The sequence below is a fragment of the Sorghum bicolor genome, chromosome 8 (assembly GCF_000003195.3).
Source record: "Sorghum bicolor cultivar BTx623 chromosome 8, Sorghum_bicolor_NCBIv3, whole genome shotgun sequence".
Taxonomy (NCBI): Eukaryota; Viridiplantae; Streptophyta; class Magnoliopsida; order Poales; family Poaceae; genus Sorghum; species Sorghum bicolor.
This window is the reverse complement of record NC_012877.2, coordinates 46,283,740-46,300,393: the sequence shown is the minus strand read 5'-3', so window position 1 is coordinate 46,300,393 and position 16,654 is coordinate 46,283,740.

Here is a 16,654-nt window from a genome sequence, read left to right as displayed (position 1 = left end):
TTGATGATTTGTCTGTAAGTGATAACCGGGACAACAGTGCAACCATGAGGGCTATAATGGCTCTGGCTTTAGCTCAGTATGAAGACCTTTTCTAGCTTGTTAGAGGTTTCCCGAAAGGGCGCTAGAGGGGCTGAACCGTTTTGGGTATAGTGCGAGCCGCTGTCCTTATGTGTATAGGCTGTGCGTCATTGTGCCATTTGGATGGGAGGCATCTATATCTACGCGTGAAGGAAACCTTGCGGCCCTAACATGTTAGACGAACTTTTGAAAGGTTTCATAGTAATCCCTGCCGACCTTCCTTGGTAGTGGGTTAAGAGGTCGACGGGCCTCGGGCGAAAGGGTAAATCATGACTCATGGGTAAAGATGTACAACCTCTGCAGAGTGTTAAAAACTGGTATACTAGCCGTGCTCACGGTCAAGAGCGGCATTGGGGATTCTTGCATCAACGGTGATGATTCTTGTGTGTTAAATATGCCCATTATTTATTATTTAATGCTCTACATTATTTATGTCACATTGATCGTGAGATTGTGGGAGCTATACAATCTAGTTGTGTTGATGCAAAACTGATCTGCAAACACAAAGGGCTAATACCCGATTCAAACGTTAAGGCGTGCCAGCCGATTTGACCTTACAATCGACAAAGGTGGTAACTCGACCACTTTGGTCCCGACAACAGCGATGCGCCCGGATGTCACGGCCAAGAGGTGATCACGCGGAACTTGAGAACGCGCCGAGTTTGACTCGACGAATTCCTAAGAACTCGTAGTAAAAGGAAAATATGACGAAGTCGTCGAAAAAGTAGATGCTGGAATATGAGTAAAAACTTGTGTTTGATTGATTGATAGATTATCTCATTACATTGCCCTAGGGTTTACATTTATACCCTGTCCGAAGAGCTACAACCAGACACGACTAGGACTCGAATTCCAAACTAAACAGAACCCGTACACAAAACGAATTCTAATAACTAAGGAAAACATAAAACTACCCCCTTGTAGCCGACCCGGGCACCGCCACAGATCAATCGGCAACCTCCACGCTTTTCTTCAGAGCCATCGGCAGACCTCCTATTGTGGCCATCGGCAAACATTGATACTGGTCATCGGCACGAACACGTCACCACCTTTGGACTTAGTCACATTCAGTTGTTTCCTCATCGGCAACCACCTTCATCGGCAACTTCCCTGTAGACTAGTTACCGTTGCTTCATCTGCCGATCTATACTTTACTATCCCCAGGTACGCGTCAAAAGATACGTGTCCAAAAACGGTGTCAACACATGCCCCCCCAATTTTGGAGTATAAAATCATTAATGCTCTGAAATTCTCTACAGTAATGTTGCCTTTCCGCAATTAATTCTCCCAATTTGGTAATCAGCCGTTAAATCCGAGCAACCTTGGCCCGATTCTCCTGCAGATCCCTCGAATTCCTCAACCTTCCGAACCGAATCTCTCCACTTTATGCGCCCATCGGTAATATTACCGTTAGAAGGAACGACCGATGGACCGACCAGGAGATCTTGTACAGTGAAATATCTTCAAAATCATGACCGCTTGCTGTCAAATCACCTGCGCAATCCCTTGATTACCGTGCGAACAGTTACCATATCCACCTGAATACCCTCGGATTTCACGGATGCGGCAAAGAGATAAGTCAGATTTGCCCCTACCCGATTTGTCCTATAAATACTTCCTCCTCCGGTACTCCTTCTCCATCTCATCATTCTACAGCCCAAAATCTACTTTCCTGGCGGCGGCACCACCCGAGGATTCCAATAACTTCAACAAAGGCCTCCTTCACTAATCCCCCAAGTCTTCGATCTTCTTCCTTGCGAGGAAATGGCCATCAACTTCGTCGTTCCTGAGGTCAGTTTACCACCCTTCTTTTTCCGCACTCTTGCTGTACTCCTGTTCATCCGCAATTTCTTTTACTGAATACTCCTTTTTCTTTTTGTTCTTTCTTTTATCCTCAAAAACTTTTAGGATTTGGCCGATAAGATCGTAATTCCTACCGATCAACCTCACCTCCAATGTCTTGGCCCGCTAGGAAATCTAGATCCCACCGATCTAATAAACGCAGAAACAAACAAAATCCCCTTTAGAGCCGAAAACTTCTCCATAGATCTATGGAAAGATGCCTCCCGTTCCTGGCCTAGTCCTACCAAGGGATGGAAGGATTGGTTCCTGAGAGAGTCAGCCATTCAAATGATGTTCAATGGGGCGAGCGGAAGTTAGACCAGTGCATTAGATTGTCTCTTGCCGATATGGAGAGGAATGAGTCACTGCTAATTGCTGCTTCGTACTTTGGTCAGACACGCTCAATGCTTTAGTGTTTGGCCATGGGCCTGCTTCTCCTACACTTGCCGATGTACTCATGCTCACCGGCTTAGATATATCCACTGCCGATAATAGCCATCTATTTGACACCAAACCCAGTTCTAAGGTAGAAACTCACGCTATCAGCGGTTGGTCTGGGTACATTCAGAAGTACCGAAAAACAGGACCTGTCAGTGCAAAGGAACAGACCACTTTCCTGAATATGTGGCTGGATAAGTTCGTATTCTGTGGCCGATCAGCAGAACCAACCTCTGTTTACTTATCGGCAGCAGAAAGATTAGCCAATGGTGGCTGATTTCCTCTTGGCTGATACCTGCTCGGCTCTGCTTATCACCTCCTCCACCAGGTAGCCAAGAAACTTCTGCTAGGTCAATCCATCGGCAACTTAGGGGGTCATTGGTGGTTTATCAACATGTGGCTTAGTCTCCACATGCACAAGCGCCTTGAATTCGACCTCTTTGCACAGCGCTTCCCCAAGGACATAGCCGAGGATTATGAATTGGATGAAGAAGAATCGACAAGTTGTTCCCCCTTGAACTTTGGCGAAGCTGCCATAGTCTTACCTGGCACTGGTGGTAATGAAGACCAGGTTAGCCGATTCTTTCAGACTCTCTATGAAGGTCTGGCCAGAGAACAGCGGGCATGGATGCCCTATGAAGATCCAGACACCAGATTTTCCCTGACTTTCCATCCCTTCAATGATGCTCTCAACAAGGACCGTGATGTGATGATGGCAATTATCACTCCAAGGGCCATACCAGTGAACTTCTTTGGTAGTGGGAAAGCCTCCAATCTGACCTATGAGTTTTACAACCCATCAGCACTAGCTCGCCAACTGGCTTTCGGTCAATTGCCGATTGCACTTTGCTACGCCGATGTGGTAAAGCCGAGGGAGACCATCACCAGTAATCTTGAGTGGATCAGAATAGCTCAACTTCCGCCAAACGCCGATACAGATGTTGATCTATCGGCTTGGATCCCAGCTCTCTTCATTACTCAGGCATACAAACAGTGGTGGGAGGAGTGGAAAGAGCATTTGTTCTGCAGATCGGCCCTCACATACCGTGGCATGATCGACCCCAAATACAAAGTCCATGATAATACTGTAAGCATTTTGACTGATGCTTCAATCCTTCACTTTCATTTTCTATCGGCAACTTACTTTCTTTGTTTTATACAGGTCGATGATACGCCACCATCAGTTAGCAGAAGTGGCAGGCCGATCGAACTCCTTCCATCGGGCCCGATCTCTTTGATCGGCAATAACGCTCCGAGCTTGGCGGCTTTAATGCACCAGGGTGTGCATTTCAAGAAAATCACCACCAGGTAAGCGAAAACATCCCCGTCGGTAGCTGCCACTACTTTGGCACAAGCTTTCAAGGTAAATTTTTGAATTCTTCAACTTATACCGATTCCATTCTTACATTTACACAATTTTTCAGGACACATCGGCTAGCATGGGAACTTCATCGGTAACTTTTACTATTTCAACCAGAACCTCATCAATACACTATTACACTTGTACTTATAAAACTTTTATTGTTATATCAGCAAACTGGCAAATCAGCAAAGACCAGAAGTACCAAAACGACTGCCGATGCCCGCCAGTCCAGCCAAGCAAAGAGAAAGGGTCCCAAGAGTACCAAGTCACAAGCGAAGCGTCAGAGAACAGCAACTGAAAGCCCTAGTTTGGTTTTGGATAATTGATGAAACCCTAATACTAACCTCTATGCTAAGTGTGTGTAGACTTAATGAGGTTGGTACATGCCAAGTGATGGAGCAAGTGATGATCATGGTGATGATGGTGATGACCACAAGATGATCAAGTGCTCAACTTGGAAAAGAAGAAAGAGAAAAACAAAACCCTATGGAGATCAAGGCAAAGGTATTGCTTAGGGTTGTGGTTTTGGTGATCAATACACCATAGAGGGTGTGATCACATTTAGGATAGATAGCCATACTATAAAGAGGGGAATTCTTTGGCTAAGCGGTTATCAAGTGCCACTAGGTGTCATTGTTCATGTGCATGCATTTAGAACCTAGTGAGCTAACTTAACTCCTTCGAAGAAAATGATTGTGAAAATGCTAACACACGTGCACATGTTGGTTTACACATTGTGGTGTTGGCACACTTTGAGAAGGAGGTGGAGTTTGAAGGGTAGAGAGAGGATGGGTTCAGAGGCACCGGACGCTGTGTCTGAGCGTCCGGTGTACAGGCTGCCTGGCTCAGTTAGGGTTAGGCACCGGACGATAGGCACCGGACGTAGCTTGGAGCATCCGGTGGTGTGCGTCCGGTGTGAGGAGGCTTTGCAAACCTCTCTGCGCATGAGTCCGGTGAGCACCGGACGCTCAGGGTGCGTCCGGTGGCTCGCGTCCGGTGACCCTGCGAGTTTGCGGAGCTCTCTGCGCATGAGTCCGGTGTGCACCGGACGCGTCCGGTGCCAACCTACTCAGCGTCCGGTGCTCTGCAGGTTACCATTAGATTCTGACACACGGCTGACGTTGGAGCACCGGACGCAGGTGTTGAGCGTCTGGTGCCCCTTTAAGAGCGTCCGGTGACCCCGTTTTTCGCCCAGTGAAAGAGCCAACGGCTCTATTTGCTTGAGGGGCTATAAATACGTGTTTGGCCGGCTTGGGGCTCACACACTTGGCACTCTAACATACTTGACATCCTTGTGAGCCTAAGCAAACACTCCTACTCATCTCCTTCATAGATAAAACATCTTTGTGAGATTGGGAGTGATTCCAAGTGCATTTGCTTGAGTGATTGCATCTAGTGGCACTTGGGGATCGATTTGGCTGCGGTTTTCTTGTTTCTCTTGGTGGTTGCCGCCACCTAGACGGCTTGGAGCAGCGGAGGAGCTTTGGCATGAGTTGGTGATTGTTCGTGGCCATCTCCCGGTGATTGTGAGAGGTCTTGTACCTTCCCCGGCGGAGAGCCGAAAGGTAACTCTAGTGGATTGCTCGTGTCATTGAGTTACCTCACTTGTGGGTAGGTTCTTGTGGTGTCCTAGTGAGGACGAGGTTCGTGCTACACCTCTTAGCCACCGAACCACCAAGTGTTGGTCGACACAACGGGGACGTAGCGTGCCGGCAAGCACGTGAACCTCGGGAGAAAAATTGTGTGTCTCTATTGTGATTGTTCATTGGATTTCTCCCGGTGATTGGACTTCCTATTATTGATTGGTTCATCCCCTCTACGCGGCGGTATAAAGTTCAAACCATCTCTTTTACATTCCCGCAAACTAGAGTAGCTTACTTACTTGTATAGAAACTTTAGGTAGCTTTCTAGTGTAAGTAGTGACATAGCTCTTGTGTGCCTAGTGATTATATCAACTAGAATTGTTGGATAGGTGGCTTGCCAACACCCTATTAGAGCTAAAGCAAAAAGCTTCGCTTAGTTTTTTACTAACCTCTTGCTCTAGTGAGTTTGTAGAATTTTTAAATAGGCTATTCACCCCTCCTCTAGCCATATTAAGACCTTTCAGCAACGCATCCTCCTCCAAGGTCACCGATCCCTGTAGAATCGTTCCCCTCTTCTCCAGAAGCTCAGACACAGCAAGTACCGTCTCCCCCTCAACCACAAGAAGAACCTCAGCCAGAGGGAACATCGGCCGATGTACACGAGCAAACCGCTGACCCAGTGGGCTCAATCATAGCATCGGTAGTTTCCTCAATTCAGACAAGTACTGCACCCCCTCAAGGTAACGTATTCTCTATGAAATTATTGCCGATGAACCTACCTTTCCATCTTATAATTACCCCTGTTAATTTTTTAGCTGACATTGTTCCATCGGCTATTCCAGCCGATCAACCCATAGTACCATCGACCTCAGCTAGCCAGAGGCGAGAAATCGCCCTGAAACAAGTAAGTTACCCGATCTCTATTTCTATCGTCACCAGTACTTGATCATCAAATAACTTATTTTATCTTCTTTTTCAGGAACAGGACTCTCCCGACAGCTTGTTCTCCTTTGTCATCGAAATTTTTGAGGATGAAGGCGAGGAAGCAAGCTCTTCTTGAGCAGTTGGAATTTCTTCGGCAGAGATTAGAGCAAAGCTGGAAGATCTGTCGGCCCACCTTCATCAAGACACAGTCCAACTGGTTGACAACTCCGATCCAGCCAAGGCTTTGTTCAAGGCTCTCAGAGGCCAAATCCTTGCCGATGCCGAGGAGATTCTTTTCAAGGCTGCTCACTTGGAGAGTCGACAGCTCCAGTACCAAAAGGCCACCCAGCGCCTTGCCGATAGAGCTGCTCGCGCCCAACTCTTAGAGGAGGTGATGAAAGTAAAGCACCTTTCCGATGAAAAACATAAGAGCATCGGCACTCTGAAATCCTCAGGAGATACGCTAAAGCAAAAGATCTCCGATCTATCAGCAAAGAGGGAAGCCCTGCTGGCAGAGCTTAAACAAGTAGAAGAGGCCCTATCCCAAGCTCAACATGAAGAAAGTCAGCTGCCGGAGATGATCAAGACCCTTGAACAAGAGCGGAACGCCCAAGCTCGCAAGGCACTGCAGATGAAGAAGAAGCTGAAACCGGTGGAAGGCTCTGCCGATGAAGATATCAAAGAGATAGAAGAAGCCGATCAAATTCGCCTGCACGCTATATCGGCCATCCAAGCCTTGCTGAATGCATGAACTCTTCATCAACGACGTGCTTTGCTCTGAGAACTCCTGAACATTTTGGTCTAGCCGATAGGACTGTTATCGGCACCCTTTTAAAACATTGAGTCCGGCCCCACATACACTTTGATCCAGCCGATAGGAATGTTATCGGCACTTAAACTTTCACGCATCAATCCATATGCTAGGATAATATTTCTTTAAATATTTGTCATTCAATGCCCTAGGAAATTCAACTCCTTCGAGAGTTTCTAAAATATAGGCATTGCCAGGAGCAGATCGATTTATCCGATAAGGACCTTCCCAATTAGGAGACCACTTCCCAAATTTTGAACTTTTAGTCCCGATCGGTAAGATTAGTTTCCATACTAAGTCTCCATAATACCTTAGAACTTTGCAAGGAGTGTGCTTCTTTGCTCCACCACTTTTGCTAGGCTCGCCAAACTCATCAGAATTTGTGTCATCTTTCTTCCACCTACTCTCACCACATGTTGGACACATGTCCATATCAGCCAATGGCCCACGAAATAACACACAGTCATTCACACAAGCATCAATCTTAATGTATGTTAGGCCAAGATCACGAATAATCTTCTGTGCTTTCTTGATTGTGTCTGGGATACAATGTCCGGGGGGGAGCGTATCTCTCCATAGGCTAAGTGTTTGCTCTGTGTTCTCCTTACTCCATCCACCCATGCACTTAAGCTGAAAGAGCTTGACCAAGAATGATACCTTGGTAAGCTGTGAGCCTGGCCACAACTCTTGTTGTGCATCTTTCAACAAGTCAAAGAATTTCTTTGCACTCTCACAAGGCTCTTCATTGGTATTACCACTGGTCACACCCCTAATTAATGCAGACAACATATTGTTGGCAGAGGATGCATCATCTAGTGGGCCTACATTCAGATCCCTATCATCACTCAAAAATATACCAGTGTTGCTTTTCTGTTTAGCAAAGTTCCGATCAAACCCTTTAGTTAGCAAGTCCATTTGAACCTCAGTTTTTCTTTTGTACACGACTCCACAACACCTTGAACATGGACATGGTGCAGTCTCTGATGCATAAGTGCCTTCAAGTATTAATAATTTTGTCTAGACCTGCTTGCCACTCAACTGATGATCGAGGCAACAACCTCCAACTCCTATCATCATCATGTGCCATTAATTATAGCTTCAAAATATTACAAGGATTTCCTGTAGCACGTCAAATTAAAGGGATCATGACATTATTAGAAACTTTATATATCAAAGATAAAGAAAATAAAAATCTATCAATTTTCTGAGCAAAGCTTAAAAAGGGTCCTTTAACTATAATTTAATAAACTTTAATGCATCCAAATGGAATTTTTATCAAACTTTATATACTAGTATATGTAGAGCAATATTAAGAAGCTCAACACTGACCAATGTGACAACAGGTGCCCAGCGTGTTTTGTGTTTTTTTCCATCCATGCTCAGAACAGTAGTTAATGAGAACAAATTATTATCTCGTTAAAGTAAATGTCATGAACTGAAACTCAGATTGGAGTATTACACATTAAGTCATAATAAATAATCAACACTGCTAGACCAAGCCAAAAACAAAACAACTAGACCTTAGCATAAATAGAGTACCAATGGCTAATATGGAATGTTTTTGCACTGAACCAGACAAATAAAAAAATTTATAGATGAGCCAATTGCATCTGAATAACAATCTTGAAATAATTTGTCTGTATTATCAACAATAGTGAGTAATTTGATCCAATCAAGTACCAAACTTAACAATAATATGTAGAGAAAAAAATTGAACAATAATGCAAGCATACGTGATTCTCTTTTTCACGTCGATGATCGCTGGCTGGCCGCTGATCGTCACTCTTGTGTATGATGAAGGGGGCGAGGTGAAACTGGTTCAACGCTTTGTCCCCTCTTGCACGCCGAGGAAGGACTGGCCGTGCTTTGTCCTCTTATCTCGTCGATGATCAGGAAGGAACTAGGGCACCAATATGTCGTAGTTGCTGCAGGGAGTTCAAAGGCTGTGATGACTACGACCGTAGGAAAGGGGCGCAGTGACGACAAAGGCTTTAGGGAGGTCGTGACCACGCTAGCTGGTGGTGCTAGCTGTAGGGGATCAGGGGGTCCTCCACCACGTTCTTTGCAAGGAGATAGTGCGTGGGGGGAGAAGAGAGGCCGCCGGAGAGGAGTCGTCGCGAACAGAGGTACAGGCTATGACCTCTGCGTTGATCAAAAAAATTAGATTAGATCCTTCTCTAATATAACTCGTCAAGGATCGTTTATATAGGATACTTTCGCAGTTTCTACCCAAATACAAGCCTAGTCTAGTGGTGCGAGTCTGCTCTCAAGACCGAGAGGTCAAGAGTTCAAATCCCAAGTTGTTACCTTTTTTTAATTTTATTGTGCAAGACCCAAATTTTTATTTTTTTCGTTGCTATATTATAGGGAAATTTCCTAAGTTATTGTGCAGCTCATCAATTTATATAAAGAAGAGGTAAATTTATTTATTTTAAATTATTTTTGACATATTATAATTATATGCATTGAAATATTTGTGTATAATAGTTTTTAAAGTTAGGTATATTAATAATCACTCTCATGTCAACTCATCAATTTATATAGTTATTTTATATATTTCAAATTATTTTGACAAATAATTATATGAATTGAAATATTTGTGTATAATATTTTTTAAAGTTAGGTATATTAATAATCACTCTCATGTCAAGATATACATAGACCTATCATGTGGTTAGATGTCAAGTTATATATACCCGTGATGTAAGGGTACTCCACTACTCCTATATAAAAATTAGCATGTTCGTTGTGTGTATACACTAAAATACACACTAAGAGTATTTTCTAAATTAAAACACGTTGCATGTTAGTTACGGATGTTGAAAATGAAGAACGCTATAGCGTGTGTAGCTGTCACGTATTGGATAACGTATATGCTAATCAAATGGGTCTATGTACATTAGATGTCAATTACACTAATTAAATTATCTAATACAAAGTTGCAAATAAAAAGGCTTACCATATCAAAGACATCACACATGTATCTATTGGATCAAAAAGATTTTTTATATTTAAAACTTTTCTTATTTATCTATTTTTACCAAATTAATCAGTAAATAGAACTATATTTCACATATTACCTTAGAAGTAACGAATGATCTTAGCCATCGGATCTCACTAAATGAACGGCTCATGGTTATTTGGATGCGCCATAGTGAAGCTGATATTATAACCTTTTTGCAACGAACGAAACTGCTACATACAATGAAACCATAATCGTTGCAATCTTAGTGATTGCAACAAACTTTTTTTCGTTGCTATATGTACAAATTTTTTGCAACGCAAGCGGCTATTATGTACAACAGAATATATTCGTGGCGATATAGATGGGCTATTGCAACAATCAAATAAAGAGTTGCAATATCACCTTAGTATTGCAATGAAAATAAACTTACCAACAACGCAAATCAAATCATGGCAACATTAATCACCTATTACAACCGTTCAAAATTTGTTGCATATACACTTACTTTTTGCAACGAACTCCACACTTATGGCCATGAAACAACCTTCATGGCAAAAAACCAATCTATCACAACCAAAAGTGAAAATCGTTGCGATAACAACCCTTGGTGCAATGAAACCTTGCCGTTGTAATAAAAAAGCGTAGTATAAGGGTCAAAAGTTAGTAGTGTTTACTATCCCCAGGTACGCGTCAAAAGATACGTGTCCAAAAACGGTGTCAACAAGTTGCTATACTTGTGGAGTTCGATATGGACTCACTCTTGCAATTTTCCCCCACACCTCAGGAGAAGTCTTGGGCTTGTGATCAACCAGTCAGTTGGACTCTGTGGAGAGAAGTTAATACCCAAAGTTTAGAGTTGTCTATCCACTGTCTGATACTAAAGGTTATCTCTTTTATACTAAGTACGTTATATATTTGTGCATTGTCTTTTGATATTGTCCCTTATTTGTAGCTATATGTGAGATCTGACTTCTAAAACTCACATATGGTGCATATCTGGTTTTGTCCTTAAAATCGGGTATTACAAATACATATATATATATATATATATACATATAATATTGAAACTACTAAAGCCTAGAGATCATGTTAACCATTGCAACATGCAACTCATTTATATATATATATACTGTTACAGGTTACATTAATTACAAACATGAAATAAAGATCAAAACCTCCCCCTTGTATTTTGGAAAAACTGGACCTCCAAGATGTGTTCCAATGGAATGTGGCTGCGAGCTATAGTTCTGCCCGAGGAGAAAGAAGGGGGCTGTGGGGTATTTATAGAACTAATAGCACAGGCGGTTCACATAAGAAAAACGCCTGTGTTAATGCTCCATTTACACAAGCGGTTCAATTATGTGAACTGCCTGTGTTAATGGATTTACACAGGCGATTCACATAACCGAAGCGCCTGTGTAAATGGAGCATTAACACAGGCGGTTTTCTTATGTGAACCGTTTGTACAGACCTATTTACACAAGCGGTTTTTAAATCTTGCCGTACAAATTTACAACACAGGCGTATTACAACTAAAACCGCCTGTGAAAATTTTTGCCCCCGCCAGCTTAGAGCATCTGTGTACTTACTGGTTTCGTGCTAGATTATTTGTTTAATTATGTTTTTTTTCCGAGATTCTCTTCACGCATAGTGGTGTACCCATTAGACATGAAATGAGCTCAGGTCTTTGAAGGCGCTTTGGTAAACTGAGTAGGTGCACAAGAATCTCCCATATTATTTTTGTGAGTTCTAATAAATATGAATTATTGCCATATTATTTTCTTTCAAATTGTTTGTCTAATTTTAGATATGCTAATGTTTTGTTAACTACAAATTTGGCTTAATTAGGATTTAATTTTTATCTAGCTAGCTAGAGAGAAGTTAGGAGTCAGGTGGTTCAAATTTAGTAGACGAAGAGCTTTAGCCCAACTTTATATTTCTAATGGCCCCTGGGTAGATATGGTTACCAAAACCGACTGTATAAATTTATTAACTGTGGCTAAATTATTTTATGTAGTATTAGATAAAAAAATAGTTTTTATATGAGCATTCTTCATTATTGACGGTCAATAACGTCAATATTTATTAGAACTTTAGACACAAGAAAATACATGAAAACACATTAGTCTAGGGTTTAATCTGACAATTTTCACGAGTTTTGCATATTCTGTATTTTCTAGGTTTTATTTCACAGAGAGCTGAAAAAAGGGATTCAAGTGCAAAATAAACACAAAACTTAACCGCGACGCAACAACACCGCCAACGGGGTCAGGAAGGCTCTATAAGACACCCGAAGGAACGAGAACCGCAGGGGAGGCAAGGTGGGGGGGGGGGGCTCGTCTGGTCCGGCCGTTCGGACAGAAACGCGTCGTCCGGCAGACTCCCGCGCCCCAAATTCCCGCCTCGCACGTTTAATGGACCACGACGATTCTTTTTCTTCCGTGTAGGATATCGACGGGCACCGTGGACTATATATTTAGGCCTTGTTTAGTTCTAAATTTTTTTACAAAATAAGAAATAGTAGCAATTTCGTTTGTATTTGATAATAAATATTGTCCAATCATAAACTAACTAGGCTTAAAAGATTCGTCTCATCAATTCCGACCAAACTGTGTAATTAGTTTTTATTTTCGTCTATATTTAATACTCCATGCATGTGTTTAAAGATTTGATGTGATGGGGCTGAAAAAATTTACAAATTTTTTTGGAACTAAATAAAGCCTTAATGAACCTTATTGACTGTTTGTTGGCTGGACTATTTTGACTGTTTTTTTATCTGTTTCTTTTGAGAGCCAGCTATACATTTTCTAAATGACTGCTATTGAATGAATTAGTTGATAATGGTTTTAGTGCCAAAAATTACATTTACCTCTGCAGCGCACGTCGTTCTCAGACTGTTTCCAAATTAGACCTTTAATGTACTTTTTCTATGGCTGGTGCTGGTACGTATTTATTCTCACCCATACTAATTAATTTTGGCTCGTGGCTTTACCATGCGCAGCTGATGCGAGGAGATAGTGCAGCAACATATCCATGTTAGTTACGACGCATGCACATAATGGTTTTTAATGAAAAAAGTCATAACTCCTAAACAAAATATCCAAATTAAATTTCGATTACACCATTTGATTTCTTGTAATAAATCCTTCAAAACAAGATCCCACATGGATATATTTAGATAAAATTTTAATAACGAATAATTATCATATAAAGATAGAACATTTTTGTATTGAGCATGTTTAAGGTTTAAAAAATAATGTTCCATCTTCATAATAAAATATTCTAAGAACCGTATTGGTATTATAAACATGGCGACGATGTTCCATCTTCATTAAAAAATAATGTTCTATCTTCATAAGAGACGATGTTCCATCTTCGTTATAGTTAGCAAATCAAGTATCCAAATTAAATTCAGATTGCGCTATTGGATTCCTTATACTAAATGCTTCAAAATAAGATCTCAACATGAATATATTCAGATAAAGTTTTATTAACGAATATGTATTTCATAAAGATAGAATATTTTCTTTTATTATTGAATAAAGGTGGTGTTCTAGATTCATAAAACAATATTCCGCCTTCACAGAAAAATATTTTAAATTTAGAAAAAACAATATTCCATATGAAAACACACTTAAATGATTGGTATTATAATACCGATAAATAAATAAAATAAACATATAGAATTATATAATAAATAACATTACACAAGGGAAACATCATGCGTATAATATAACAAATGGAACATGGAAAAATACTACATAACATGTTGTATAAATACTACATAACATGTTGTATGAATACTACATAATATGTTGTGAAAATACTTAAAGATAATCATACAGTATCTCATTCATCATGTGTATACCATATACAATGGAATATGGAAAAAATAAAAAGCAAACATCACATGTATGTTAAGTGAACATAACTAAATACATTACGGAACATCACTAAATATATTATAGAACATCACAAATACATTACGAACATCACTCAGTACATCATAGAACACCGCATGTATACTAAGTGAACATCACTAAATACACCATAGAACATTACTAAATACATTATAGAACATCATATATATATTACCTGAACATCACTAAATATATCAAAAAAAACATCACATGTATACTAAATGAACGTCACTAAATTCACTATCGAACATTAACATGAACATCGCTAAATACATCATAAAACATCACTAAATACAATATAGAACACCATTAAATACACTATAGAACATCACATATATATTACGAGAATATCACTATGTACATCATCATATATACTAAGTGAACATCACTAAATGAACCATCGAACATCACCAAATGCAATATAGAACATCGCCAAATACAATATAGAATATTGCATTATCAGATATATATTACACGAACATCACAAAAAAAAACGTAGAACATCACAAAAATACCACACGAACATCACAAAAAAATATCATAGAACATTACATATATAACACATGAGCATCATAAAAAATCATAGAACATTACATATACTACATAAACATCATAAAAAACATCAAAGAACATGGTATTGTATACCACATGAACATTGCAAAAAACATCATTTTACATCACATCTCATGAAATATAGAAAAGAAAAAAGTAAATATAAAAAATAATTAAGTAAGATAAAGTAGAAAAATAAAAAATCTATAAAAACATAAAGACAAAAAAGAAATAAAAAAATAAATAAAACTAATTAATGATAGTAAATAAAAAATAAAATAAAAAATAATATGGAAAATTGAATGAAACAGAAATAAAAAATAATATCACTCGCTTCCTATGGTATTAGTCCACTAAAAAATTAAACAACCACCATAGAATCAATATCAAGACGTTTGTAGCGTTTCAATCACATGCATGCATGTATTCCACAAAAAATAATCTAATAAACACCTTTATAACCAGCACTAAATTAATGTGTTGCCAAAAGAAACAAAAAAAATGAATGAAATAAAAAATGAAAAAAAGAAAGGGAAAAAATGAAGCACAAAAAGAAATAAAAAAATAGAGGAAAAAATAAAAGAAAGATAAAAATATAAAATAACATAAAAGAAAAAGAAAAATAAATTGAATCTATAAACATGAATTAGGGAAAAAGAAAAAGAAAAAACAAAATAAAGAAAAGAAAAAATACCAAGAAAAAACAAATAGGAAAACAAAAAAAAATAAAACTATACAACAACGGGCAGGAAGGAAAATGAAAAGATAAAGAAAAATAAAATAAAATAAGAAAAGAAAAAAGAAAAAGAAATAAATAAAAAGAAAAAGAAAAAGAAAAAGAGAAGAAAACTAACAGTAACGATCGGGAGGGAAAAAAATAAAAGAAACATAAAAAGAAAGAAAAGAAGAAGAAAAGAAAAGGAAAGAAAAAACAAAAAAGAAAAAAAAAGAAACGTACGTACCTGATAAGCCGTCGCGCGCGCGGAAGTCATTGGGCGGGAATCGTCGGACGGGGTCTCCGGTCCGAACGTTCGGACCGGAAGATTTCTGAAGGTGGGGCCGTCCGGCCCCACCGTGGCGTCGACCGGTGCCCCCCTAGGGTTTCTGGCTGCCATCTTTCGGAAGCTTCCTCCACCGCCTCTCTTGATGCATCTTGGCCCTTGATTAAGTCGGTTTGATCCTACGGCGCACGTCGATCCCACCAGGCTATAAATAAAGGGGCAGACCCCCCTCCCAAAAGGCATTCTACACCCCGGTGCGTCATATTCTCTACATAATTAGGGTTAGGGTCCCTCTAGTTGATCTAGTTCTAGTTCATCTACTATATGCCAAAACAGCACAAAGGAGACACCTCAATAGTGACTCAGATCTGTAACGCGTCACTAATAAGTATATTAGTGATGCGGCTGAACAAAGCGCGTCGCTGCTAAGTTTTTGCCCATGTCCTAGGAACAAGACGCGTCACTAATGAGAAGATATCAGTGACTTTTCTCAAGAAAACGCGTCACTAGTAATAGAAGTGACACGTTTTAACTAAGCGCGTCACAGATATGTGGCTGTATTAGTGACTCTTCCCAACAAAACGTGTCACTGCTAGCAAAAGTGACGTGTTTTACGTAGACGCGTCACTGATAAAGAGAGATATTAGTAACGGGTCCTAACAAAATGCGTCACTAGTATTAAAAGTGACGCGTAAAGTCCACGCGCGTCACTCATATTCATACATACCCGTGACTCTTCCTGTTGAGCCGCGTCACTGACTACATGGCAAGAAAATTAACAAGACGATTGGTTATCTGGCTAGGGAACTGTTGCCTTCGCATGTCCTTCGGACATAAAAAATGAAAACAATCAAACCCCCCACTATATAGGACTTCGGACCCAAAAAAATAAAATTAGGTGCCTTATTTAGTTGAGGAGGTGAAATTTTTTTGAGTACTGTAGCACTTTCATTTTTATACAGCATTAATTGTCCAACCAAGGACTAACTAGGCTCAAAAGATTCGTCTCGCAAATTACAAACAAACTATGCAATTAGTTATTTTTTATCTATATTTAATGTTCCATACATATACTGCAAGATTTAATTTGACGAGGAGTTTTGAAAAGTTTTTGGATCTTGATGTGAACTCCGAGTCCCGGGTCTCTCTCACTTCCTCTCTCTCGAGAGATCTCGTC